Source organism: Lepidochelys olivacea (genome assembly GCF_965140295.1).
Source record: "Lepidochelys olivacea isolate rLepOli2 genome assembly, chromosome: 6".
Classification (NCBI taxonomy): domain Eukaryota; kingdom Metazoa; phylum Chordata; order Testudines; family Cheloniidae; genus Lepidochelys; species Lepidochelys olivacea.
In genome coordinates, this window is record NC_140416.1 from 53982565 (window position 1) to 54009197 (window position 26633).

At 46.0% G+C, this 26633-nt stretch overlaps 1 protein-coding gene across 5 annotated transcripts in view; it reads left to right on the top strand.

Annotated features, from left to right (window-relative positions):
- TSPAN18 (tetraspanin 18) overlaps nt 1-26633 on the top strand; it is a 182638-nt gene that overhangs the window by 22281 nt on the left and 133724 nt on the right. For 2 of the 5 annotated variants that reach the window (XM_084630094.1, XM_084630093.1), the window contains one exon: nt 7662-7769. The exons of 2 other annotated variants lie outside the window; for them this stretch is intronic. The gene's annotated coding sequence lies outside the window, so the exon portion shown is untranslated. Of the gene's footprint in view, nt 1-6644; nt 6758-7661; nt 7770-26633 lie in introns of those variants that run through there. One more of the 5 variants, XM_084630095.1, reaches the window with a different exon arrangement.

A 26633-nucleotide genomic window follows, 5' to 3' on the forward strand; every position in this document is an offset into this window, starting at 1 on the left:
CCTGGGAATGTGCAGTTTGAGCAGTGATGCACAGATGCCAGAATCTCTCTGAGGGCTTCTTGGTGTCTGAGAAGAACAACACGAGTTTAATCAGATATTCATGTAGTTGTTTATTAATTAAATCCAAGCTGCTGCACATGTTCTTTCTGACAGGAGGTGCCATGCATTTCTGGAACCATGGGACTCTGTTTTTACTGAGTGAGTTTGAGCCCTCCAGCCTGGCAGTTCCTTGGAGCCTTTTATAAAGGTATTAAAGAGCAGAAAACTTGGTGGTTGCCTCAAGCTGAGGAGGAAATGCTGTACTTGGAGGATTAATCTCAGTGCAATGAATTTTAAAGACTTTTTGTTATACGTGTTGTAGAAAGCTATCAAAATGCTTATGGTTCTGCTGTCTTACGTCCAACAGACTTTTATTTAACCCTTTCAATATTAGGAATATTTGTAAGAGGGGTGTGTGTGTGGGGGGAGGGGGGACTTAGTTTAATTGCACAAAGATAGTCCAGTGAGTTACCAAAAAGTAAGTTTTACAGCACTTGAGACAGATTCTCCACTTGCACCAGTTTTAAACCAGTGCAACTCTATTGTCTTCAGTGGAGTTTCTCCTGATTATATCGGTTTAAGGGAGAGCAGAAGCAGGCCCAAAGTTAGCAGCTTAGAGAATTTTATGGCTTAATGATGACATAGACATGACCTTCTGGACAACAGAGCTGTCCTGACCTGTATGAACTCTGAGACGTTTGGTTTGCAATGCGGTTTATGAACTGAGCCCTGCTGTTTGGTTCACAGGGGTTAGATTTGGATTAATCTCCAATCAAACCTGTGGAGAGGTGTGAGTTTGAATTTGGACATCTGAGGGAAATCTCTCAGCCACTGCTCCAGGATCCTCTCTTCTTATTTTTGATGCCTTCAGCTGGTTCATTTCAAGGGGAGGAAGCTTACCCATTTAACTCGTATCTGCTGAGCTAACAAGTGTGGACCGGGGGTTGTGAATGCATCACACCTTGAACATGTTTATGAGCGTTTGAGTTTTTAGGTAGATATTTTGCTCAGCTCTAGATAGGAAGCCTTTTGATTCACATTTTAATATAAAATAGCATCTTGTATGTGTTGGAGAGCTTCTCTTAAACCGGGGTGCCCAATCTAGGCCCCACCAGAGCATTTCATAAGCCTGCTTCAACACACTATACTAACGGCCGATTCATTAATGTTTTGTCATCACGTTTGTCTCATTTTAGTTTACACAAGTGTGTAAATAGACCATACATAGAAACAACCTATCTAAGTATATACGAAACAAGCTGAACTTAAAATATAAATCAATACAGGTGACTTTAAATCTTATTAAAATATGAAGAATCTGTTTGGCTCATACAAGGTTGTGCTCAGGTTTATATGACCATCCTGTGCAATAAGATTGGGCATCACTCTCTTAAACCATAATAGAGTGAGCACTCCAGTTTCTTGAACGTACAGCAGACCTCTGCACATCCCCAAACCTCCATTGTCTGAAATGGCTACACATAAGTATGTAATTTCCTGACCAGCATTTGCAGCCCCCATTTTGTCGTAAAACCTGCTCAAATGAGTTTGGTTCCCAGTGGCTCTGGAGGTGTGAAAGTATCTCTGTCAAGAAGGTAAACCAAGTAACAGAATAAATATCTACTGAAACCAATGACATTCCCTAACATACCTCCCTGCAACATATCCTCTCTGTAATGTATGTAAATGCCAGTGGATGGACATCAACTAAAATATAGAAAATTAGCCTCCCAGGAGGGAACTTTTGGACAGTTTCTTTTGGGGTTTTGGTTCTGTTTTTGACACATCTGTGTAACTCTTTACAGATCCCGTGAAATTGTGGTTTGGAGCCAGATAAATATTTGGATCACTTTGGAAGTATAAATAACAGAAATTGTGAGTGACAGTAAGCCGTTGAGATTGTGTCATTCCATTAACCCTCCATGAAATCGGCTGGAACAATGGATCTGTCTGTGTATACCTTTAATCATGCTTCACCAGGCAATTTCAGCCCTCCGCGGGGATTGAATGGTGAATTCAGAATCACCAAGCCCCTCAGGGTTACATTCACCATTAAGTCTTTCACTTTTAGGTTTCAGTAGACTTTGTACTCGAAATTTTTTTTTTTGTAAAGCTAGTTTGCCATTAAATGTTAGCTTTATACCAACTTCCTTTGTGACTCCTCACTTCAGAGCAGCAACATGGTTTTAGCTATAGTGCTACTCTTCTCCCTACTCTATGCCAGGCTAATAGGACGGCTAGTTCACTCCACTTTGGTGTAGGCATGGGGGTGATGGTTGGTGGGAGGAGGAATGCAGCAAAGATTATTATTTATTATTTTTATTTTTAGGTAGCACAGGGTAGTATAGCAGTCAGCAATGGGAAGAAACCAAGCAAAGACAAACCGACTGAATATCAGTGAGATTCTGTAAAAATTGAACAATAGTTATTTCCCCTCTATGCCTTCATTTCCTCCCCCCCCCCCCCAAAAAAAAAAGTTGGAGATACTGTTTCATTTGGGACATTTTAAAACAGAAGTGGACAGGACGCTGAAGAACAGGCTTTAGGAATAAATCCTGCTTTGTCTGGGATTGGGGGATGGGCAAGCTCTAAATGATACAAGATCAGGATGCTTTGAGCACAGGACTGAGAATCAGAAACTCATGAAAGCCACTCACACTATTGACACTCATTTCCTGTGTGGCCTTGGGCAAATCATTGAATTTAATTACATTTTCAATGAAAAACTATTAGCCCAGATGGAGGGGAACCAATAGACTTAATGTGTCAGTGAAACTGGGCTAGTAAATTTCACTTTTTTATTTATAGTCGGTTTTCCTTGGGTTACACTTTCTAATTCTTGCACTTAGCAGGATGGTAACAATGGATGGATTTAGATACTGCAGAGGAAGGTTGTCGTTTTCATAATAAACCATTTCCCTCTGAAATTTTCACATTTCATGGGAACATCTGCAGTTGAGATGCTTTGTAAAAGCTTGGGGTATGTTCTGTTTCATATATGGTGTCTTCTTTGATTTGAAAATGATACACATCTACACATAAATACCAAACCTATCATGGACAAGCAACAGTTGTGACCCCAATATCCTAGATTGTGATGCCATTTCCCTTTCAGATACCTGAACCTCAATAACTACATAGCAATCTACTCTGGCTGTGTGTGTGTGTGTGTGTGTATAATATAATATATGCGGGGGGGAGTAGGTTAAGGAAGGAGGAGGTTTATAGAGTGTGTGTGGGGCAAGGGAAAGAAGGGTTTAGGGATGAGTATATGGACATGACACTGCACCCTCTACTTCTGTGGTTAACTGGCCAGTTGATCTCTGCAGAGATCAAATATTAAACACAAAAGAAAAAATGTAAACATTTCTGAGGAAACCTTGTCTTGGAGCTGGGCTCTGAGGTGGGCCTGGGAAGCATCATTACTAAACTGATGAGAGACTTGGAGATGTGCATAAGTGTTCTAGTAACTGTGATTAGTAGATGGGCTGACTGGCACAGCATTTCCCTGTGAGAGAGCAGTGCAGGTGTTGAGATGGAGCATAGACTTGCTCTGATAGCTTCATTAAGAGCTGTCCTTGGGAGATGACTCAATTCAGAGTGGAACGGGACTGCTACTGGCTGCTTCATTACTGTTATTTTTAATTGCATAGGTAATTTGAAAATCCCAGCCTCTCTTTGTTTGGATGGAATGTTTGAAACACACCATTGCTGTTGGTCAGGGACTACAGATCATGCATCCTGCAGCTGTCAGCCTGGTGCATGTGTATGAATCTGCACCTACAAGGCAAAATAGAGGAACCTGTACCTTATGCTACCTTTATAGGATATACTAAACTGCAAGCTGTGTCCAGCCTATCACAGTACTCCCTTGGGTGAACATTGTTGCACCTGATACTATGCACAGCTTGGGCAGGGGGGAGGGAGGAATGATCTCTAAGGGGGAGGACAGAGAGAAATGGAGGTTTGAAATACCCTCCCCCCCTTGCCCTCTCTCTGTTTGAGTGTAGCAAGGTGCTTTATGGCTGGGTGGCTGGTCTCCACCTTTTCAAAGTTAATGGGGCATGACAGGGAAGCAAAATAAAAGATAATTCCCCTTCCCCCCCCCCCTAAAATACATGACAAAAACTCTTCTTTTATTTTGTGTTGTGACTTGCATGATTTGGAATGAAGTTGGCGGGTCTCAGCCTGTCTACTGTTGGGCAGATGTCTGTATCTCACAGATCCACCCCCGTGGCTGGCATTAACTTCCCTCATTGGCAGTCTCCGTGGAGAAACCAGGGACTGAATGGACCTAGCAAACTGATCTCTTCTCAGTTGGGAGGGTGTCCCTCCAGTTCAGAGCTGTAAGTAAATTGACAGCATATTCTGTGGTGGAAGCCTGAATTTGACACGCTTCCCTTGACATATCCTGGGGGTGACCAGAGGACTTCATGGGAGCACCTCTTACCTGCAGTGAATTCTGTACATAAGAAAAAGAAGGTCTGTGATTCTATTGCAAGGTTCCCAGGGTGAGTTTTATGTGGACTGCAAATTGCCCCATTTGAATTCAGACCAAAGAGTGATCTGTCCCCAGTTTCAGTTCCTTGAGTACTTCTCCTTGACAGAGACCTTAGCCAGGCCCTCTAGAATTCACCTAATGGTTCCAGTTCATTTCTGTGTAGTGCTAGTGACTTTACTGGGGTTACACTGGGGATGAATTTAGCCCTTTGTGCCTCTATGCATCTTAGATATCACCTATAGGCAGTTAAACATGTCTTGGCAGCCACAGTGGGTTATTGAAGTGAAATGATGGGCAAACTATTTATTGGAAGGGGCAGTGACTGAGGCTGGCCTTGGTTCTATTTTAAAAACCCCCACAGAGCACTCAGTAGTGTGTTCTACCTAGTAACTGTTGCCCTCACAGGACTCCTGTGCTAGGAATCACAGGTGGTGCTCAGTTCCTGGGGGCAACTGTGGGAGCTTGCAGTGTTCTGAAGAGACTACCTATGGCAGACAGTCGGAGAGGAGGGAAGATGAAAGCAATATCTCCCCTGAGCACCCACTCACCTCAAATACTGATCTGTATAAGTGAAAACTACGGTGGTGACAGGAGTCACTTTGACGTTGGTCCCAGGGAATCGTTGCCTGAGCAGGAATGAAATGATGGATCTGACACTGGCAGTCCTGCTTACTGCGTTATTGGGACAGATGAGAGAGTAATGTGTCATTGTACTTGTTGGTCAGCCTAATCCTGCTCCTTACCTTCAAAACAGGGCTGAAATTAACAGGAAAGAACTACGAGAGGCTTTTTCGCCTGGAACCTTGCATAGGTACTGGAACTACGGTGCTACAGCACCCCCTGGTTTGAAGTGATTTCCATTCTATACAGGGATTACAGTTTGGTTCAAAATGTCTCTCAGCACCCCCACTATACAAATTGTTCCAGCCCCCCTGGAACCTTGCTCATTTGTGTTCCATCCTTCAAATCATCCATGCCCGTACTGCGCTGCTACAACTTGGTCCCAGCCTCCTTGCCGTCCCCCTCTCTCCTTTGCTGGGATGTTTGAGCAAACATGGCCAGGATTTATTTCTTGCACATATGAGGGGTTTAGCATTTGGCATTTGTGACATGGATCAGTGCATACAGCAGGATGCGGGTGCAGATGAATTCATATACAGTCGGCTTGTCCTGCACAATGATTTGGTTAAATGGGAATTGAGATTAATACTGGATTTAAGTTTCTCATAGTTGGCTGGTAATAACCTAATCTCCTCTAGGGCTGCAGGCAGGCAGGCAGCATTTCACTCAAGGCAGTTTGTGTTTGCAAAACCTGAAAGAAATTGAATTTTGATACTGAGAGGGCTTTAACCAGACCCTTTTAAAATACAGTATATGCACTTTCCATTGCTATCTCAAATGCAGCCTTTTAATTTCTATATTGTGTGACATTCACCTAGGTTCTCAGGTCTGATGGACGTTTGACAGTAATATTTCTCATTTTGTTCCCTAAGAGCTTAGCACCTTAGATCAGTTTTATAAATGTATAAATTACATTCTGGAAGTTGATAAAGTGAAATCTTTTTAGACAGATGGAGAAAAATGTTTGCACAGGGCAGTGAGTGCTCTTCAATTTAAAGAGAGTTTAGGTTCCTGAAAGCTCTTTAGGTGGCTCAGGAGATTGGTAATGGGATCTGTGGAGCATTTCATGACTGTGTTGTCAGTTCAAGTCCCATCTGGCTTGGTTGGTACTGTGTGATAGGGAGAGATGGGTTGGTCTATGCACTTTCCAGAACCAAACAGCACAATTAACACGAAGGCCCAAATTTTGAAGGTGTGTGCGCGTGCCTGCAGTTTTTGCATTTGCAATTAACTGAGACTGCAGTCCTTCCCCTTAACATCTGTGTATCTGGTTTGCATTTTCATTCAGATATTTAGCCATCTAAATAGTAAGATTTGCACCTGCAATTAATTGGGTGGGGCGAAAAAGTGAGTGTAATTTTGCAGGCTTAAAATTGCATCGGCAAAAAGGGCGGCTGGGCTGAGGTTTGCCTGAAAGTCCAGTCTAAATTTCTCTTGTTTCAGAGGAACTTGACTGACCTGGCCTGAGCCTAGGAGAGTACCTGGCAAAGAATAGCTCCCTGCCCTCCACACCAGCACGAAGGGGGTAAAAGAGGAGAAGATGAGAACCAATAGCTCCTTGCAGCTTCCTGATTCTCTTCCCCAGCCCTGGTGCAGGTTAGAACCGTCTGAGAGCTGCTCTAACTCGCACTAGCTAGCAAAGGTACCCTAGCTGCCACCCTCCAGCTGCTTCCCTTCCCTGCTCAGCCAAGGATTACAAATGAGCCACAGAGCCTGAATAGAACTGAGGCACATTGCCAGGGAATGGTGTGGGGAAAGCTTGCCCTGCCTGTGTTCTTGCAATAACAGCTCTGAGAATAAACGGAGGACTTGTTTGCAGAGCTGTCTGTATACCTTTGGGCAGAACTAAATCCATTCCATATTTTTTATTTTATTTAAATTCATGCCCTAATATTCTGAATCTCTCCCTCTGTTGTCTTTCAGCATCTGTTCCCTTGTTTGTTCTCCTTGCTAAGGTTGCTTTCCCTCTCCCTTTGCCTGCTAATGCAAAAACCTGTTATCAAATCATCATAATAATCTTCTTAAAACAGATACGCTTCAAAGCATTTACTGTCATCGTCTCCTAGGCTCCTATTACCATAAAGCATGAGGCCTTCTCTGAGGTTTGACATCCCCTGCATAACTTAAGTTTACTCTGCCAGCGCTCTCTGTGGATTTGAAGCACAGAGACAGATTGAAATTCTGACTTCCCAAGGCTCAGAGTTCATATGATGACTTGATTAAGATTTGAAAAGCAGCCTCTTTATTTCATCCATTATTTCTGTCTCTCTCTCCCACTCTTTGTTCACGGGGAATGGGAAAGTGTCAGAAATGCCCAAACAAATGGGATTCAGGTCTATTCAACAGAGCTGCAGCTCCATGAGTCCCACGCCTGGGAAGTTTGTTAGTTTGAAAACAGGATAATGGGAAAGATCCTATTTTAGTGCCTTGTAAAAAGATCGGAGGCTAATTTAATTCTTTATTTTTTCACTCCTTTTATTCACTTTCTTCTCCTTCACAGAGTATAATGGTTAGGAGAACTGAATAGAGAAGAAACCTGGAAGAACTTGGCACCTGGCAGTGACTGGAGGGAGAGAGAGATCTATGCAAACTGTACCAGCAGAAGGAGGTGTGTTTGGGGATAAGTAAGAGGATCTGGTCTTGTTTGGTTAAGAGTCTTTAGGCCCCAGCAGGGGCCATGCAGCCCAGTTTACAGGTGCACACCTCTCTGTGTTACCTGTTGCTTTGTTTGTTCTCTCAGCTGATAGGATATTTTTTGTCATGGGTAGAGGACTGGGCTAGAGCTGGCAAAGGTTTCTGTGAACCAGACTGAGGATATGTCTACACTACAAAATCAGGTCGAATTTATAGAAGTCGGTTTTTTAGAAATCGTTTTTATATATTCGAGTGTGTGTCCCCCCCACAGAAAATGCTCTAAGTGCATTAACTTGGCGGAGCGCTTCCACAGTATCGAGGCAAGTGTCGACTTCCGGAGTGTTGCACTGTAGGGAGCTATCCCACAGTTCCCGCAGTCTCCGCTGCCCATTGGAATTCTGGGTTGAGATGCCAATGCCTGATGGGGCTAAAACATTGTCGCGGGTGGTTCTGGGTACATATCGTCATGCCCCCGTTCCCTCCCTCCCTCTGTGAAAACAGCAGCAGACAATCGTTTCGTGCCTTTTTTCTTGAGTTACCTGTGCAGACGCCATACCACGGCAAGCATGGAGCCTGTTCATCTCACTGTCACCATATGTCTCCTGGGCGCTGGGAGATGTGGTACTGCATTGCTACACAGCAGCAGCAACTCCTTGCCTTGTGGCAGCAGACGGTGTAGTAGGACTGGTAGCCGTCATCGTCATGTCCGAGGTGCTCCTGGCCACTTCGGCCAGGAGCGCCTGGGCAGACATGGGCTCAAGGACTACATTAGAAGTGACTTGACCAGGTCATTCTCTTTAGTCCTGCAGTCAGTCCTATTGAACCATCTTATGGTGAGCAGGCAGGCGATATGGATTGCTAGCAGTCCTACTGTACCATCTTCTGCCAGGCAGGCAAGAGATGAGGATGGCTAGCAGTCCTACTGCACCATCTTCTGCCGAGCAGCCATGAGATGTGGATGGCTTGCAGTCCTTCTGCACTGTCTGCTGCCAGCCAAAGATGTAAAAGATAGATGGAGTGGATCAAAACAAGAAATAGACCAGATTTGTTTTGTACTCATTTGCTTCCTCCCCTCCCCCGTCTAGGGGACTCACTCCTCTAGGTCACACTGCAGTCACTCACAGAGAAGGTGCAGCGAGGTAAATCTAGCCATGTATCAATCAGAGGCCAGACCAACCTGCTTTTTCCAATAAGAACAATTACGTAGGTGCACCATTTCTTATTGGAACCCTCCGTGAAGTCCTGCCTGAAATACTCCTTGATGTAAAGCCACCCCCTTTGTTGATTTTAATTCCCTGTAAGCCAACCCTGTAAGCCTTGTTGTCAGTTGCCACTCCCTCCGTCAGAGCAACAGCAGACAATCATTCCGCACCTTTTTTCTGTGCGGACGCCATACCAAGGCAAGCATGGAGGCCGCTCAGCTCGCTTTGGCAATTAGGAGCACATTAAACACCACACGCATTATCCAGTAGTATATGCAGCACTAGAACCTGGCAGAGCAATACCGGGCAAGGAGGCGACGTCAGCGCGGTCACTTGAGTGATCAGGACATGGACACCGATTTCTCTGAAAGCATGGGCCCTGCCAATGCATGCATCATGGTGCTAATGGGGCAGGTTCATGCTGTGGAACGCCAATTCTGGGCTCAGGAAACAAGCACAGACTGGTGGGACCACATAGTGTTGCAGGTCTGGGATGATTCCCAGTGGCTGCGAAACTTTCGCATGCGTAAGGGCACTTTCATGGAACTTTGTGACTTGCTTTCCCCTGCCCTGAAGCGCATGAATACCAAGATGAGAGCAGCCCTCACAGCTGAGAAGCGAGTGGTGATAGCCCTGTGGAAGCTTGCAACGCCAGACAGCTACTGGTCAGTTGGGAATCAATTTGGAGTGGGCAAATCTACTGTGGGGGCTGCTGTGATGCAAGTAGCCAACGCAATCAAAGATCTGCTGATATCAAGGGTAGTGACCCTGGGAAATGTGCAGGTCATAGTGGATGGCTTTGCTGCAATGGGATTCCCTAACTGTGGTGGGGCCATAGACGGAACCCATATCCCTATCTTGGCACTGGAGCACCAAGCCGGCGAGTACATAAACCGCAAGGGATACTTTTTCAATAGTGCTGCAAGCTCTGGTGGATCACAAGGGACGTTTCACCAACATCAACGTGGGATGTCTGGGAAAGGTGCATGATGCTCGCATCTTCAGGAACTCTGGTCTGTTTCAAAAGCTGCAGGAAGGGACTTTATTCCCAGACCAGAAAATAACTGTTGGGGATGTTGAAATGCCTATATGTATCCTTGGGGACCCAGCCTACCCCTTAATGCCATGGCTCATGAAGCCGTACACAGGCAGCCAGGACAGTAGTCAGGAGCTGTTCAACTACAGGCTGAGCAAGTGCAGAATGGTGGTAGAATGTGCATTTGGACGTTTAAATGTGCGCTGGCGCAGTTTACTGACTCGCTTAGACCTCAGCGAAACCAATATTCCCACTGTTATTACTGCTTGCTGTGCGCTCCACAATATCTGTGAGAGTAAGGGGGAGACGTTTATGGCGGGGTGGGAGGTTGAGGCAAATTGCCTGGCTGCTGGTTACATGCAGCCAGACACCAGGGCGGTTAGAAGAGTACAGGAGGGCGCGGTACGCATCAGAGAAGCTTTGAAAACCAGTTTCATGACTGGACAGGCTACAGTGTGAAAGTTCTGTTTGTTTCTCCTTGATGAAACCCACCGCCCCTTGGTTCACTCTACTTCCCTGTAAGCTAACCACCCTCCCATCCTCCCTTCGATCACCGCTTGCAGAGGCAATAAAGTCATTGTTGCTTCACATTCATGCATTCTTTATTCATTCATCACACAAATAGGGGGATGACTACCAAGGTAGCCCAGGAGGGGTGGTGGAGGAGGGAAGGAAAATGCCACACAGCACTTTAAAAGTTTACAACTTTAAAATTTATTGAGTGCCAGCCTTCTGTTTTTTGGGGCAATCCTCTGTGGTGGAGTGGCTGGTTGGCCGGAGGCCCCCCAACCGCATTCTTGGGCGTCTGGGTGAGGAGGCTATGGAACTTGGGGAGGAGGGCGGTTCGTTACACAGGGGCTGTAGAGGCAGTCTGTGCTCCAGCTGCCTTTGCTGCAGCTCAACCATACGCTGGAGCATATTCAATGCTGAAGCTTCAGCTTCAGCATTGAATCCTGCCTCCTCTCATCACGCTGCCGCCACATTTGAGCTTCAGCCCACCACTTACTCTCTTCAGTCCGCCACCTCTCCTCCCGGTCATTTTGTGCTTTCCTGCACTCTGACATTATTTGCCTCCACGCATTCGTCTGTGCTCTGTCAGTGTGGGAGGACAGCATGAGCTCAGAGAACATTTAATCACGAGTGCGTTTTTTTTTCTTTCTAATCTTCACTAGCCTCTGGAAAGGAGAAGATCCTTCTCAAGATGTGATCATTGAAACACATGCAGCTGGTGGAGAAAAAAAAAGGGACAGTGGTATTTAAAAAGACAGATTTTATAAAACAGTGGCTACACTCTTTCAGGGTAAACCTTGCTGTTAACATTACATACATAGCACATGTGCTTTCGTTACAAGGTTGCATTTTGCCTCCCCCCACCACGTGGCTACCCCCTCAACCGTCCCCCCTCCCCGTGGTTAACAGTGGGGAACATTTCTGTTCAGCCACAGGCAAACAGCCCAGCAGGAATGGGCTCCTCTGACTGTCCCCTGAAGAAAAGCACCCTATTTCAACCAGGTGACCATGAATGATATCTCATTCTCCTGAGGATAACACAGAGAGAGAAAGAACGGATGTTGTTTGAATGCCAGCAAACATACACTGCAATGCTTTGTTGTACAATGATTCCCGAATACGTGTTACTGGCCTGGAGTGGTAAAGTGTCCTACCATGGAGGACGCAATAAGGCTGCCCTCCCCAGAAACCTTTTGCAAAGGCTTTGGGAGTACATCCAGGAGAGCAGCGAATGCCAGGGCAAAGTAATCCTTTCACATGCTTGCTTTTAAACCATGTATAGTATTTTAAAAGGTACACTCACTGGAGGTCCCTTCTCCGCCTGCCGGGTCTAGGAGGCAGCCTTGGATGGGTTCGGGGGCTCCAGGTCCAGGGTGAGAAACAGCTCCTGGCTGTCGGGAAAACCAGTTTCTCCGCTTGCTTGCTGTGAGCTATCTACAACCTCCTCCTCCTCATCATCTTCTTCGTCCCCAAAACCTGCTTCCGTGTTGCCTCCATCTTCATTGAAGGAGTCAAACAACATGGTTGAGGTAGTGGTGGCTGAACCCCCTAAAATGGCATGCAGCTCATCATAGAAGCGGCATGTTTTGGGCTCTGACCCGGAGCGGCCGTTCGCCTCTCTGGTTTTCTGGTAGGCTTGCCTCAGCTCCTTAAGTTTCACATGGCACTGCTTCGGGTCCCTGTTATGGGCTCTGTCCTTCATGCCCTGGGAGATTTTGACAAAGGTTTTGGCATTTCGAAAACTGGAACGGAGTTCTGATAGCACGGATTCCTCTCCCCATACAGTGATCAGATCCTGTACCTCCCGTTCAGTCCATGCTGGAGCTCTTTTGTGATTCTGGGACTCCGTCATGGTCACCTCTGCTGATGAGCTCTGCATGGTCACCTGCAGCTTGCCACGCTGGCCAAACAGGAAATGAGATTCAAAAGTTTGCGGTTCTTTTCCTGTCTACCTGGCCAGTAAATCTGAGTTGAGAGTGCTGTCCAGAGCGGTAACAATGGAGCACTCTGGGATAGCTCCCAGAGGCCAATACTGTCGAATTGTGTCCACAGTACCCTAAATTCGACCCGGCAAGGCCGATTTACGTGCTAATCCACTTGTCAGGGGTTGAGTCAAGAAATCGATTTTAAGAGTCCTTTAAGTCGAAAAAAAGGCCTTCATCATGTGGACGGGTACAGGTTTACATCGATTTAACGCTGCTAAATTCAACCTAAAGTCCTAGTGTAGACCAGGGCTGAGTGATGACACAATACCACTTGGAAATGGGGCCTAGTGTAGTTGGAGTCATAGAGAGGTTGGTGGAGTTCCATGATTTCTACACATCTGAAACTCCAAGGGGTTCAGACATCACCAGTATCTCTACGACTAAGACAGGGAGCATCTAAACTCCTTTGAACAGAATCTGAGATGTTAGACTTAATTGGTTTTATAAATAACTATGGAAGGGCCCATGATTCTTTGCAGACATTGTATATGTTACAACCAAGAGAATTTATGCATGTAGCAGTGGAATGTTTCCACCCCAGATGTGACTCAGCCCAGCAAAGGGCCATGAGCCATGTGGCTCTGTAGTGGGTATCCATCAAGGGGGAAAGTGGCATACTCCATACACTAATGAAGGGCTGAACCCCACCATCTTCACTCAGACCAAACCCACAGTTTAGTCAGTGGGCAAGGATGGTAGGGCTTGGCCCAACCATTGGCATTAAAATGTATTTTTCTATGAAGTCTTTCATGCTCAAGGTGTTTCTTGCATGGAAAACACTTTGTGGCAGACATTGGCATGTTTTTGAAACCTGCTATCTAATGCTACACCTTCTTGTGTGTGTCCCCACCCCTGCATTAGATGGGGGACACTGAAAATTTCCCACCATTGCTACCCTGATTCAGCTCCATGTACCATGGTAGCTCCCATGTAGATAGGCCATCAGCATCTCAAGAAGCATGACGTCAATTTCTGCTCAGAACTGGTCTAACGGACACAGTATTTAAAGTGCCAGCAGCCTTGTCTACACTGAGGCTCTGTAACTGGGCCAACCACCTCCTGTGTGCTCCTTGGTGGCCATACTGCAGGCAGCCTGCCTCAGTTTCTCCTTTGCACTGTTCAATAAACTCAAACCCCACATTGTCTATTCCCACCCTTTCTCAGGTTGTGCTTTACTAAATTAACAAATATTCAAAATAAAGTTTTCAAGTCTATCCAAAAATCCACACAAAACAAAGATTTCTCTTCCTCCTTCCTCCCAGGCCTTCCTGCCTGGGGCCTTTTCTTCTTTGGCAGCCACTCCCAGACCCTAGCTGTCTTGAGTCTCAGTCCTGACTCCCGGGACTCTCTGCTAGAGCCTACTCATTCCTAGCAGTCTAGGATCCCTGAGCAGTCCCTCTTTCATTGTAGCCTCCTGCTGCTCTTTACAGGACAGTCACCCTGATCTCTCCCAGGTGTGGCTCATTTTGTAATCGGGGGTGGCTAGCCCCAGCACTCCAGGCCTTCAGGGGTGATCCACCTAATTACAGGCCCACAGCAGTGGGAAAATTTTTCAAAATTTCCCTAGTGTAGACATGACTACGAAGTCACTGTACAAACAGGAGGCTGTGCTATACTGTGCTCTGACCAGTTTTGTGCTTTATGTACATTAGTGTGGTGGGATGATCTATAACCAGTAGATCTGGTTGTGGGTGTTGGATGTATACAAGTTGCCTGTATTTTTTCCCGGTCGGCTGCTCCTTTATCACTCCCGATAAGCGGGTGTGAGATCTGAAGTGGAGGCATTGGCCAAAACCCAAAGCAGGCAGGAGTCCTGGGTGTATAGTTTGGGGGAAGCTCAGTTTCTTTCCTGATAACTCTCTGCCTCTTAAGGCAGTACACTGCACACCCTGCCTAAGCCATAATCATAATCCTCTTTGCAGCAGGCGCCTCTATCCCCACGGGAAGCATTAGCAATATCACGAAGTACGGAGACTTCATTGTTCCCCTAATCTGGAAAGGGAGCCAAGACAAGACAGAGGAAACTTTAACCTGTTCAGTGCCTCTGTGTATGAGTGATCTTCACTGGGTGGGGAAATTGGGAAGTCTGTTTGCTGAAAATAAATCAGAAATACTGTCCCCCACCAAGTACTAACCTCACAGATTTATATTGCTCTATGGAATTCATTAGCGGGCATGTCTTTGAACTTGCCTCCATCAGACATGCCCTATTACCATATTTGGGAGAAATAAGCCTTTTCAAGGGAAACTAGAACTTCCTAGCAGCTGCCTAAAAGGTAGCAAAGTTAGGAAATGAAGCACTTCTTGCCAGGGCAGCGGTAATGGCAACTTTGTTACTATTTATGGACCAAGCAGGTGCTTGATGTGGTGCAAAAGAAGACCTGTCCCAAGGGGCTGAGAGTAAATAGAAAGAAAACCCAAACCAAAGAAGAGCTGAAGTTGAAGGGAAGCTGGCACCTTGGGCACTGAGATAAGGAGTCAGCTCCAGGCAGAAGGGGAAACAGAGAAGAAGGCGCACATATTTTTAAATAAAAATGGTTTGAATTCTGACTAGCATTTCTGTGACATGAGTCATGCCCCTTGCTGAACCGTGATGCCTTTTATAACCCTGGGAATGAGAGTCCAGTGTAAAACTGCAAACCACGTTCCAACCTGCTGTATATAGGGTGAAAATCAGCTCTCCATGGAGGCCCAGCACAAAGCCTGTGTGCCAGTTAAGCCCCACTGTGGCCATAAGTGGGTAGTAAGTGGCACATAAGCCTCCTCATGCTTTTCCTCTGCCTAGGGGTGAAGCTTGCACATAATGGACAAGTTAGGTTTCCCCTTCTCCCTCTGTACCAGCTCTTCTCTCAAATCTTCCTCATCCCCTATTTGCTTCTGCAGTGACTCTCACATTCTGTCTCCTGCTTGCAAAAGCCTGGCTCATTCTGTGCAGGTCTGTGCCTAGGGAAGAATCCTAGCCCCTAGCGCTGAGGTTAATGATCTCACTAAGTGAACTCTCTGTGTGAGAACTCGTCTGTGAAAGTTTGTTGCAGCCGCCTCTCTAATTAAAAAAAATCTCATAAATAGCATGAGATAGGGATCTAGAGGGTTTGCTTTTTATTTCTATCAAAACTCCCTGGAGATTTTTTAGGTAGGAAATGTAGCTCTCAAAGCTGAGATTTCTTTTAGACTTCAAAGGCCATCAGTTGAGGGCTTCTTAGAAATGCCACATCTGTTTAAACTACACTTGGGGGAGGAGGCATTTCCCCCCTCAAAAGTGCTTCAGAAAACATCTCTGTTAGACAGTGCTTGAGTTTGCTTCAGCGCGTGGTAGACAAGAAACAACCTTCAAATGCACCTCAGTAGAGGGAGACAGCAGGAGGCAGAAAGATAAGATAGAAGAGCGGAATGCAAGGGTGCGGGGATGGTTTTGCCACATCCCTAATTGGTTCAGTCATGTTCCTTATTTTGCTGGAGAATTAACAGCAAGCCCTGTAATCTCTGGAGTTTTGAACAAAATTGATTTGGGAGTCAGAGTCGAATGAGCCAACTAAAATTTAAATTTAAAGAGCTTGTCCGCTCTTTGTAAGCTCTCAGTTTGTCAATTTTGTTCCCTACTGATACACAGAAGGCTTTTTTATAATTAACTCTACTTGTCACTTTGCTTTTCATTTTCTATGTGCAAATGTGAAAGCTGTGCTTCAGTTTAGCTTCCTGCTACTCTTTTAGGGCCTGATCCAAAGCATATTTGAAGTCCGTGAGCTTTGGATTAGGCCATTAAAATGGTGCAGAAAAAAAGTAATTGCCACGCACCCAGTGCACATAGAGGGGGAATTTCAAAAGTAATTAGCATTGGTCTAACTCTGCTCATATAGTGGAAAATACCCATGACTTCAATGAGAACAGAGCGGGGTGAATTCTGAGTGCTTTTGCAAGTCCTGTCCATAGTTTTTGTGTAGTGCATGTGAACACAATCTCTCACACATGCTTCTGTTTTATATAACTGCCTCTTAAAAGCTTGAAAGTACAATTCTTCTTTGAGTGATGGTCCCTATATGGATCCCAAACATGGATGCACATGCGCACCATGCGCCAGAGCTGGAACCATGCTGTAGCCGTGTCTGTTGATCCGCACGTGCGTCGTGCATTGTCCTCGTGTCTGCAGCTGAGGCTGTGCGGGTCGACGCCACTCCAGTTTCCTCTTTCTGTTGCATGGCCAGAGAACCCCTCTTCCGCTGCCACCTTAGCCTCGCTAGGAAAGTTGGTTGTTCATTCTTCCTTTGCGTAGGTAGTTGTAGATAGTATTTTTCTTGTTTTCATAGTGTATTAATATTGTAGTTAGGGTTCCTTTCAGAATTCTTCCCCCACTCGGGGATTATGCCCTGGCAAGTTGACTTCAAAACCTGTGCTTCATGCCCACGCTCCTCCTCTATGAGCGATGGGTGCCAACCGTGCCTGTACTGCCTTGGCAAAGCCACTTTGTTGCCTGCTGAATCATTTGCCGTTTGTTCACGCCCCAAACGTGGGAAGCCAGGGAACTTCATCTCTGTAAATTCCTAATGGGAGAGGCTGTGCGCAGTTGGATCCAGGACTGTTGGAAGAGCTGGAATGGTGCTCGTCCCTACCAGTGAGTGTCCATCTGTCACGAACAAGGTCAGCTCCCAGACTGCTGCGCTGGATCACAGCATGGGGAGTAGGTGGCCAGCCCTCTGTGGAGAAAGAGGTGGTTAGGGACTATTTAGAAAAGCTGGACGTGCACAAGTCCATGGGGCCGGACGAGTTGCATTCGAGAGTGCTAAAGGAATTGGCGGCTGTGATTGCAGAGCCATTGGCCACTATCTTTGAAAACTCATGGCGATCGGGGGAAGTCCCGGATGACTGGAAAAAGGCTAATGTAGTGCCCATCTTTTAAAAAGGGAAGGAGGAGGATCGTGGGAACTACAGGCCAGTCAGTCTCACCTCAGTCCCCGGAAAAGTCATGGAGCAGGTCCTCAAGGAATCAATCCTGAAGCACTTACACGAGAGGAAAGTGATCAGGAACAGTCAGCATGGATTCACCAAGGGAAGGTCATGGCTGACTAATCTAATCGCCTTCTATGATGAGATTACTGGTTCTGTGGATGAAGGGAAAGCAGTGGATGTATTGTTTCTTGACTTTAGCAAAGCTTTTGACACGGTCTCCCACAGTATTCTTGTCAGCAAGTTAAAGAAGTATGGGCTGGATGAATGCACTATAAGGTGGGTAGAAAGTTGGCTAGATAGTCTGGCTCAACGGGTAGTGATCAATGGCTCCATGTCTAGTTGGCAGCCGGTGTCAAGTGGAGTGCCCCAAGGGTCGGTCCTGGGGCCGGTTTTGTTCAATATCTTCATAAATGATCTGGAGGATGGTGTGGATTGCACTCTCAGCAAATTTGCGGATGATCCTAAACTAGGAGGAGTGGTAGATACGCTGGAGGGCAGAGATAGGATACAGAGGGACCTAGACAAATTGGAGGATTGGGCCAAAAGAAATCTGATGAGGTTCAACAAGGATAAGTGCAGGGTCCTGCACTTAGGACGGAAGAACCCAATGCACTGCTACAGACTAGGGACCGAATGGCTAGGCAGCAGTTCTGTGGAAAAGGACCTAGGGGTGACAGTGGACGAGAAGCTGGATATGAGTCAACAGTGTGCCCTTGTTGCCAAGAAGGCCAATGGCATTTTGGGCTGTATAAGTAGGGGCATAGCCAGCAGATCGAGGGACGTGATCGTTCCCCTCTATTCGACATTGGTGAGGCCTCATCTGGAGTACTGTGTCCAGTTTTGGGTCCCGCACTACAAGAAGGATGTGGATAAATTGGAGAGAGTCCAGCGAAGGGCAACAAAAATGATTAGGGGACTGGAACACATGACTTATGAGGAGAGGCGGAGGGAACTGGGATTGTTTAGTCTGCGGAAGAGAAGAATGAGGGGGGATTTGATAGCTGCTTTCAACTACCTGAGAGGTGGTTCCAAAGACGATGGTTCTAGACTATTCTCAGTGGTAGAAGAGGACAGGACAAGGAGTAATGGTCTCAAGTTGCAGTGGTGGAGGTTTAGATTGGATATTAGGAAAAACTATTTCACTATGAGGGTGGTGAAACACTGGAATGCGTTACCTAGGGAGGTGGTAGAATCTCCTTCCTTAGAGGTTTTTAAGGTCAGGCTTGACAGAGCTCTGGCTGGGATGATTTAGTTGGGGATTGGTCCTGCTTTGAGCAGGGGGTTGGACTAGATGACCTCCCTTCCAACCCTGATATTCTATGATTCTTCTTCCTGAGCACTGGATCCGTCGGTACCTCCACAGTCTGACAAATCCCACCATGGGCATAAGGGTAGGTCCCAGGCTGGGACTGCCACTAAACACAGAATTGCTTCCCTGAGCCAGGTCAGGGAGAGTAAGAAGTCAGGCATCGACCCAGCTGCTCCAGCTCCCAAGAAGTCCTGGACGGAGCACAAGGAGAAGCACCATCACAATCTGCCCTGCCATGCTGACCGCTTTTGCCGCCAACACCATCAATGCTGCTGGGCACCTCTGGTCTGCCATGGGTGGTCCTCCGCATGCTCGGCCAGCTGGAACTGCTGCTGCCCACTGTGGAGCTGCTGCTGCCTTACCCAAGTTCCCCATTACCTTCAAGTACCCCAGACACCTCGGTCCTATTTTCTCCAATGGATGAACCTCTACTGCTCTTCTCAGAGAGAGATGCGCCTTCCTCCTCAAGCTGTTAGTTCCCCAATGGCCGAACCCATCCTCTAAGTCCAAGGCCATCTCTGAATCAGACCACTCCTTCTTGCCCTGTCTTGCAGTCTGGATCCCAAGCAAGGTGGCACCAAGGCTCCCTCCCTGTGTGTGGAGGCTGTGCACCTCCGGAACAGGTGTATCAAGCACAGTGTCATGCTCTAGGCTGCATATCTCCCGGTTGCCCACAACTTCCTTGCAGACATGCTCAACGGGTCCTTCTACGTGAATTACGAGTGGGAACTGCACAATCCCACCCTACACTCTGTTTTCCTCAGGTGGGGCACCCCACACTGGAACCTGTTTGTGACCAGCGAGAACCACAAACTGCCCCTTTATTGTTCCAGGCAGGTTGTAGGGGCTGACTCACAGGGTGATGCTCTTCTCCTCTGGACTGGTGACTTCCACTATGCCTTTCCGCCCATTCCTCTGCTCCTGTAAGTCCTGTGCACGATTCGCCGGGACCGAGTGATGGCCATACTGACCAATATTGGTTCACAGACCACCTACACATCTCCGCTCGCCCCCTGCTTTACTTCCACGCATACCCGGATCTCCTCATGCTGGCACAGGGATGACACCAGCACCCCAACCCAAGCCCACTCCACCTCATGGTTTGGTATTTGGATGGAGTTTGCATGCTCTACCCCAGTGCGTGATGTCCTCATGCACAGCAGAAGGCCATCGACTAGGGCCTGCTATCAAGCAAAATGGAAACGGTTCACCATCGGGGCTCACTACCACGATTACCCGCTAGACTCCATAACCATTCTTATTCACCTCAACTACCTTCTCCAACTGAAATGGTCAGGCCTTGCCCACAATTCCATACAGGTCTACCTGGTGGCGCTCAGTGCCTTCACCCTTCCGGTGGACGGTTCCTCTGTCTTCACTCGCCCAACCACCATTTGTTTTCTCATAGGTTTGCTCAATGTCTGTTCACTGATGCTCAAACTGACCCCTTCCCTGGGACCTTAATGTCATGCTCTGCCCTCACCAAGCCACCCTTCGAATCCCTCATGGTGTGCTCTCTCTCCCACCTCTCAGTGAAGGTTATCTTCTTGGTCGCCATCACATTGGCATGATGCATTAACAAATTTGCAGCCATCATGGCTGACACCCTGCCACACACACCATCTTCCATAAGGGCCAGGTCTCCTTACACCTGCACCCCAAATTCATCCCTAAGGTGGTGTCCACGTTCCACCTCAACCAGTGCATCTGCTTCCCAGTCTTCTATCCCAAGCCCCACACCTCTCACAGAGTCAGAACATTGCACACTCTCAATGTCCACCATGCACTGGCCCTCTACCTCCAATGCACCTGTGCACCTGTGCCTTCTGCTCTTCACCCAAGTTCTTTGTTGTCATTGCTGAAAGCTTCAAGGGGAACGCCCTCTCCTTATAGCACATCTCCAAATGGATTTCCCATTGCATCTATTAATGCTACATACTCTCCAAGATACCTCCGCCTCCTGGAGTCACGGTTCATTCCACGTGGGCACACACTACCACATCAGCCTGCCTCATGGATGTGCCATGACAGGACATTTGCCGAGCAGCCACGTGGAGCTCTGTCCACACCTTTACCTCTCACTTTTCCATTGCCCTGGCAGCAGATGAGGCCGTCAGCTGCCCCGTCTTATAGATTATAACTTCTCATGAGTCCTCGCACCCACCTTCACACTGATCACTGCTTGCTACTCACCCACGTTTGGAATCCATGTAGGGACCATCATTCAGAGAAGAAGAGGAGGTTATTACATGTAACTGGAGGTTCTTCGAGATGTGTGGTTCCTATTTTGGATTCCAATACCTGCCTCCATCCCCACTACTATTGGCTATGCTGCCTAGTGGTAAGAGGGATACTGAAGCGGCTTCAATCCACACGGCCTCTTATAGCCTCAGCTACGGACACGAGTACAATGCACGTGTGGGTCAACAGACACTTTTACAGAATTGTTCCAGCTCTGGTGCATGGCACGCATGCACACCCACATTTGGAACCCAAATAGGGACCACACATCTCAAAGAACCTCCAGTTACAGGTAAGTTATTTCCTCTTTCTTCATCTGCAAATTTTGGCCTCTTTGCATTTCAGACTGAATTATTTCCCTCTGGGTTTCAGTGGAACATGAAATTAGGATGACAGTTCTGTTTACCTCCTGCCTCAGTGCAGTGGAATGGTTGAGAAGAATGTGACCCCTTAGAAGTTATTTTCTCTGCTCCTGTTCTGTAACCAGGCTCATTATTTACCCTTCCAGGACTGCATTTTTGTGACATTTGGTGTCTCGTGTGTGTGTATACATACCACGGACACACCAGATATTGTAACCACCCCACTCCAGGGTCGAACATAGTATACTTAATCCTGTCTCAGCTGTGGGGGATGGACTAAATGACCTCTTAAGGTCCCTTCCAGCCCTACATTTCTACAGTTCTATCCTTTTCCAAGCCAAGCCACCTGCTCCTTAAATGACAGACTTAAGCTTTCAAGTAAATAAGAGAAGCACTCTGGCTTCAGCTCTGCTAATCTGTTTAACCTTCATCAGCATGAATATTTCCTCCTGGCATTGAATAAGCAGGCAATATAATTCTGATGCTAACAAACATTCATTTGGAATGCTTAGAATGGTGCTGATTGACTAAGCCTGAAGGATTGCAGAAATCCCCTGTCTAAATAAATAAATAAACCTCCTGTATGAAGGGTTGTGACAAAGTAAATAACCTTTTGTGAGTTCAGATGAGCGAAGCTGAAGTATGGTAGTTGGCCCTCTTGTTGTGCCTGGTTATTTACTTAGTTTTAATAAGAATATTCTTCTCCGCTTAAACAGATGTGTAAGAAACATTTTAAATGTTGATACACAGTGCTGTTACATTACTGTAGGGGTAAAATTTGACTCTCACTTCTAGAGTAACTGCTAGTGACTATTTTATAGTGTTCAGTGTTATTTATCCTGTTACTTATCCAGACTACTCCCATTTTAATAGTTTCAAATTTTATTCTCATTGGGCCTGATTTTTAGGGGTGCTTACCAAGTCCGTGTTAGCAGCAGTGTGGGTCTTTGTCTCCCTTTAGTGGCTAGACCAACTGAACTTTATGAGTCTGCCATTGCCTTCAAACCAATGGACCTGGCTTTTAGAGCCAAAGGTCCTGGATTCAGTCCTCACAAATAATCCAACCAGGGATATCATCACACTGGGCACACACAGCTTCTAGAAAAGTCAGCTGGAGTCATGGCACTTCTGAAAATCAGGTCCTTTGTTTGTTGGTTGATTGGGGCTTACAGGAATACAATCACTTGGGTATCAGCATCCTTTTGGGCTAGGTGCTATACAGACTACTTTAAGAGCAGCTCAGTTCTGGTACTGTATCCCATCATTTTCATATACATTGCTCATTTTTAAATAAATTTGAAAGTACAGGTGATCAGCTCAGAGGGTCTTTGTAAGAATGTTACTTTAATATCCTTTGACTTTTTCATGGTCCTTTCATAGAATCATAGAATATCAGGGTTGGAAGGGATCTCAGGAGGTCATCTAGTCCAACCCCCTGCTCAAAGCAGGACCAATCCCCAATTTTTGCCCCAGATCCCTCAATGGCCCCCCTCAAGGATTGAACTCACAACCCTGGGTTTAGCAGGCCAATGCTCACACCACTGAGCTATCCCTCCCCCCTGAAAGTGATCAGTGGTATCTTTTGAACGAAACTGCTGGTATGTAGCTTTGCCAGACAGAGCAGAGGTGCTGACATTTCAATGTGCTGGGGGGTGCCTCTCCCGGCTCCACCCTTGTGCAGAGGTGCAAATAGTATAAACTTCAAGGAGGGAGAGGAATTACTTAGGATGTCCGTACTGGGAAATAACTTAACCCATTACTCGTAGTTAAGGAAAGGGAAATTAGGCTATGCTTCAAGGGAACTTCTTAATGTGTCCATGAGATTGTGGATTAGTCTACTAAGGAAACTGAAGGGAGCTCTATCAGTTGAGACTTTTGAGACTAGATTGCAAAAAGCACTAGAAACTATACAACAGGGGATGGTCCTCCATTGGCAGGGAAATAGACCAGAGATCTCATTCACCATTTCTGACTTCTAAGATGCTGTATAGAAACATAGCAGAAACTGGAAAGAGCAATGTTCCCCAATGCCTAAACCCTCTGCAAGTACAAGAGACTATTAGATATGGCCACCTGGTCCTAACAGATAATACCAGGTCAATGCACCAAAGGAAGGTGAAATTCCACTCTCAAAGTTTCCTGCCAATATGCCCTGTGGGGGAATTCCTTCTCTCCCCCATGCAATATTAATCTATCAATTTAATCCTGTCCACGTGAGCAAGAAGCGCAATGACTTGTCAGCTGGTCTCACTTCTTCCCTCAGATATGATCACTATTTGGGTAATTGTCCATTTGTTCCCCTCTTGAATCCTAGCAGAGTGGATTGTGCCAGTACCTCCTGGGGCAGAGAAATCCAGACACTGATTGTCCTCAGGAGGAGGAAAGAGAAAAGCTCCAATGTATATTTAACCTAAACTTCAGCTTTTATCAAATATTCACAGGAAAATTGTGTCTGGAAATAGCCTGTTCAGACATATTGTATACTATTGTAAAATGATGAGTTCTGGTCACTCAGAGCTCGAGTCTAAGTTCAGACATCAAGTCCATGTAGTAAAAATGGTGCAATGGGATTTTCTGAAGTCAGTGCCATGTGTTGGTGGGGCTGGATGGAGCCCTTTGGTAAGGAAAGGTCATGTCTATAGAGAGTGACTATCCTAAGGTGCTGATGTTATCCCTCAGAAAATAATACCTAGCAATTAGTGCTTTTACATTCATACATCTCAAAGCAATTTACAAAGGTGGGTAGGTATAATTATCTTCATTTTTCTCATGGGGAAAAGGTGTAGAGAGGCTGCACTTTGCCTTCGGTCCTGCAAGTTGGGTAGAATTGGGACTAGAAGTCAGTTCTCCTGACTATCCATCCTACCCCCAAGGAGCACACTGCCTACATCATAACACCTTGTACCTTGACTAATCCTTATAGCACTTCTGAGAGGTAGGGATGTTTTTCCCCTATTTTATCAATAGGGAGATTGAGGCATAGAGGCACTTGGATACTGTGGAATTGGGCACTATGTAAGAATCTAGGGAGAAGATTGACCAAAGATGTGTTCCAAGTCAGCGACAGAGTCAGAAAGAGTAGGTGCCAGTTCCTGAGTCCCGGATCTGGGCTCAGTCCTCCCCGATCATGCTCTGTGCTCAGGATGACAAAAAAAAAAACCTGATGCATGACCTCACTCTTCTTCTTGTTGCAGTTTTGTAGGCGGACAATGTCTCACTATAGCCACCCTGCATCCCAGGATAACTACCATTGTGTACAGTAACTTCCAAAGCCAGCTTAAAGGGCAAGAGTATAGCACTGAAAGGTACATTCATAGTCACTGAACCTGCCTACCCAGTACGTGATAACCGCTGTGACTGTCAGATTTGATCAGACTCTAAATGTGTGGAATAAATGGACTGTTACAGCAGATTCTTCCAGAGACGGGTAGGAGTCATTTTTAGAGACCTTTAGATTATGATAGCAGTGGCTTCTTCTAGCCCATCACCCATTCAGGATCTATCAGGGTTGGTGTTATAAACACGCTTTTTTGCAAGAGTTTGTAACTTGCTATTCAACTGAACTGAATCTGGTGAATGAGTTTAGCCTGGAAAAGCAATATTGCTAATTAATTAATGCTGATGATACACTTTGGGCTGATAAAACTTTTTTCATCTGAGGACCCCAAACTACTTTATACACATTGAGTAAAGTCTCATAACACTTGTCAGTTTGATTAGTATTATCCCCATTTTACAGACCGAGAAACTGAGGCACAGGGTGAGGGGAGGGAAGTGACTTGCTGAGGGCCAGAAAGAGTATCCGTGAAGCGGCCAGCAACAGATACCAGGGTCCTATGTGCTTGTTTAATTCCCACTGCAGTTATGGATCCCAACCTCCTGCTCTATTCTATAATGCAGGTTCATACTGTTATTCTATTAGTGTCTGTATGATTTGGTGACTTTTTTTCCCTTGCTCGTTAATGGGTTCTCATGCTCTCTGCACACTAAATATACTTTTTATCTAGGTTTAAAGTATGGCTTTCTGTGAAGCAATTTGTACATCAAAGGCATATCTCAAGCTTATTTTATTTTTAATGGCATTGTGTGAATAGTCTTGTAATTTGCTTTCATACTTTTGCTGTTGTAGCAATTCTGAGCCCTCCTGGGTGGCTGCATCAGTTTCCTCTGGTTGCTGACTAGATGCTAAGGTTGTACAATAAGTAACTGCTAGTTCATCTATTAAACCTGCATATTAGGGTTTAATGCTACCTATGGTGTATAGCCCACAATGCATCTGATTTTAAAGATCAATTAGCATGCAATAATAATCCACATAAATACTACCCTAAAATCGCCAATAATCTGTGTTTTATGTAGGGTGTACTGTTCCCTCTCCAATTTGTTTTGCTTTTGTTCTGCCCTTTGCTGACAATATCACAGTTATCCATTAACAAACACTATTCCCCAGGCTGTTTTATATCAGTGGTGACCAACTGAATTGTTGTTAAATAGGCATTTAAGAGCTTTAATGATAGTTACCCACATCTGACCTCCTCTCATGCTCCTCCACCTGCTGACGAGGTGAAGTATTTTACCAATGCGGCTCTGAGGAAAGAGAGTGAGCAACTCTTGGGAAGTGCTGAGCAACCTCAACTCAAAGTTAGTGCGAGTGGAAGCTGCTCAGCACAAGGCAGGATTGGGCCCATATTTTGTACACTCCACAGTGAACAGGCCTGCCTTGAAAGTGTATGGCTTTAGCAGTGGCTCTAAAATTAGTCCAGGCTCTAGCAGCATAACTCACCTGTGTAGTGTGTAGCTGGCTAGAGTCACAGTCGTGTATTCTAGGTACCATAAAAATCTTTTCTAGACTTGATTAGTGACTGAACAGAAGAAATGTCAGAGAGCTGTCATGTCCACAGACTGTCCATTAGGGGCTCTCTCTCTCTACTCAGAAGAGCACGACACGACATGACACTCCTGTGTCAGGGCTGATCTAAGGGTAATTCTCTCTCTGCCTCTTTGGGCTGTGGTGAGAGATGCAGAGATCATCAAACACGGGTGTCTCCCTATGAACTGTTCCAGTGAGTGGCCCTGTGCAATGGTAGCAGCAGCCATTGGTCTCACTAAATAAGAACTTGAAGAAAGGCTGTTGCTGAAATTTATAGATGAAACCAGTGCCTCATCCAGAAGGGAGACGCAACAGTTGTAAAGCTGTAAATAAAAGAATGGAAAGAAAGAGGGATCTACTTATCTTGTAACCTTTTAAA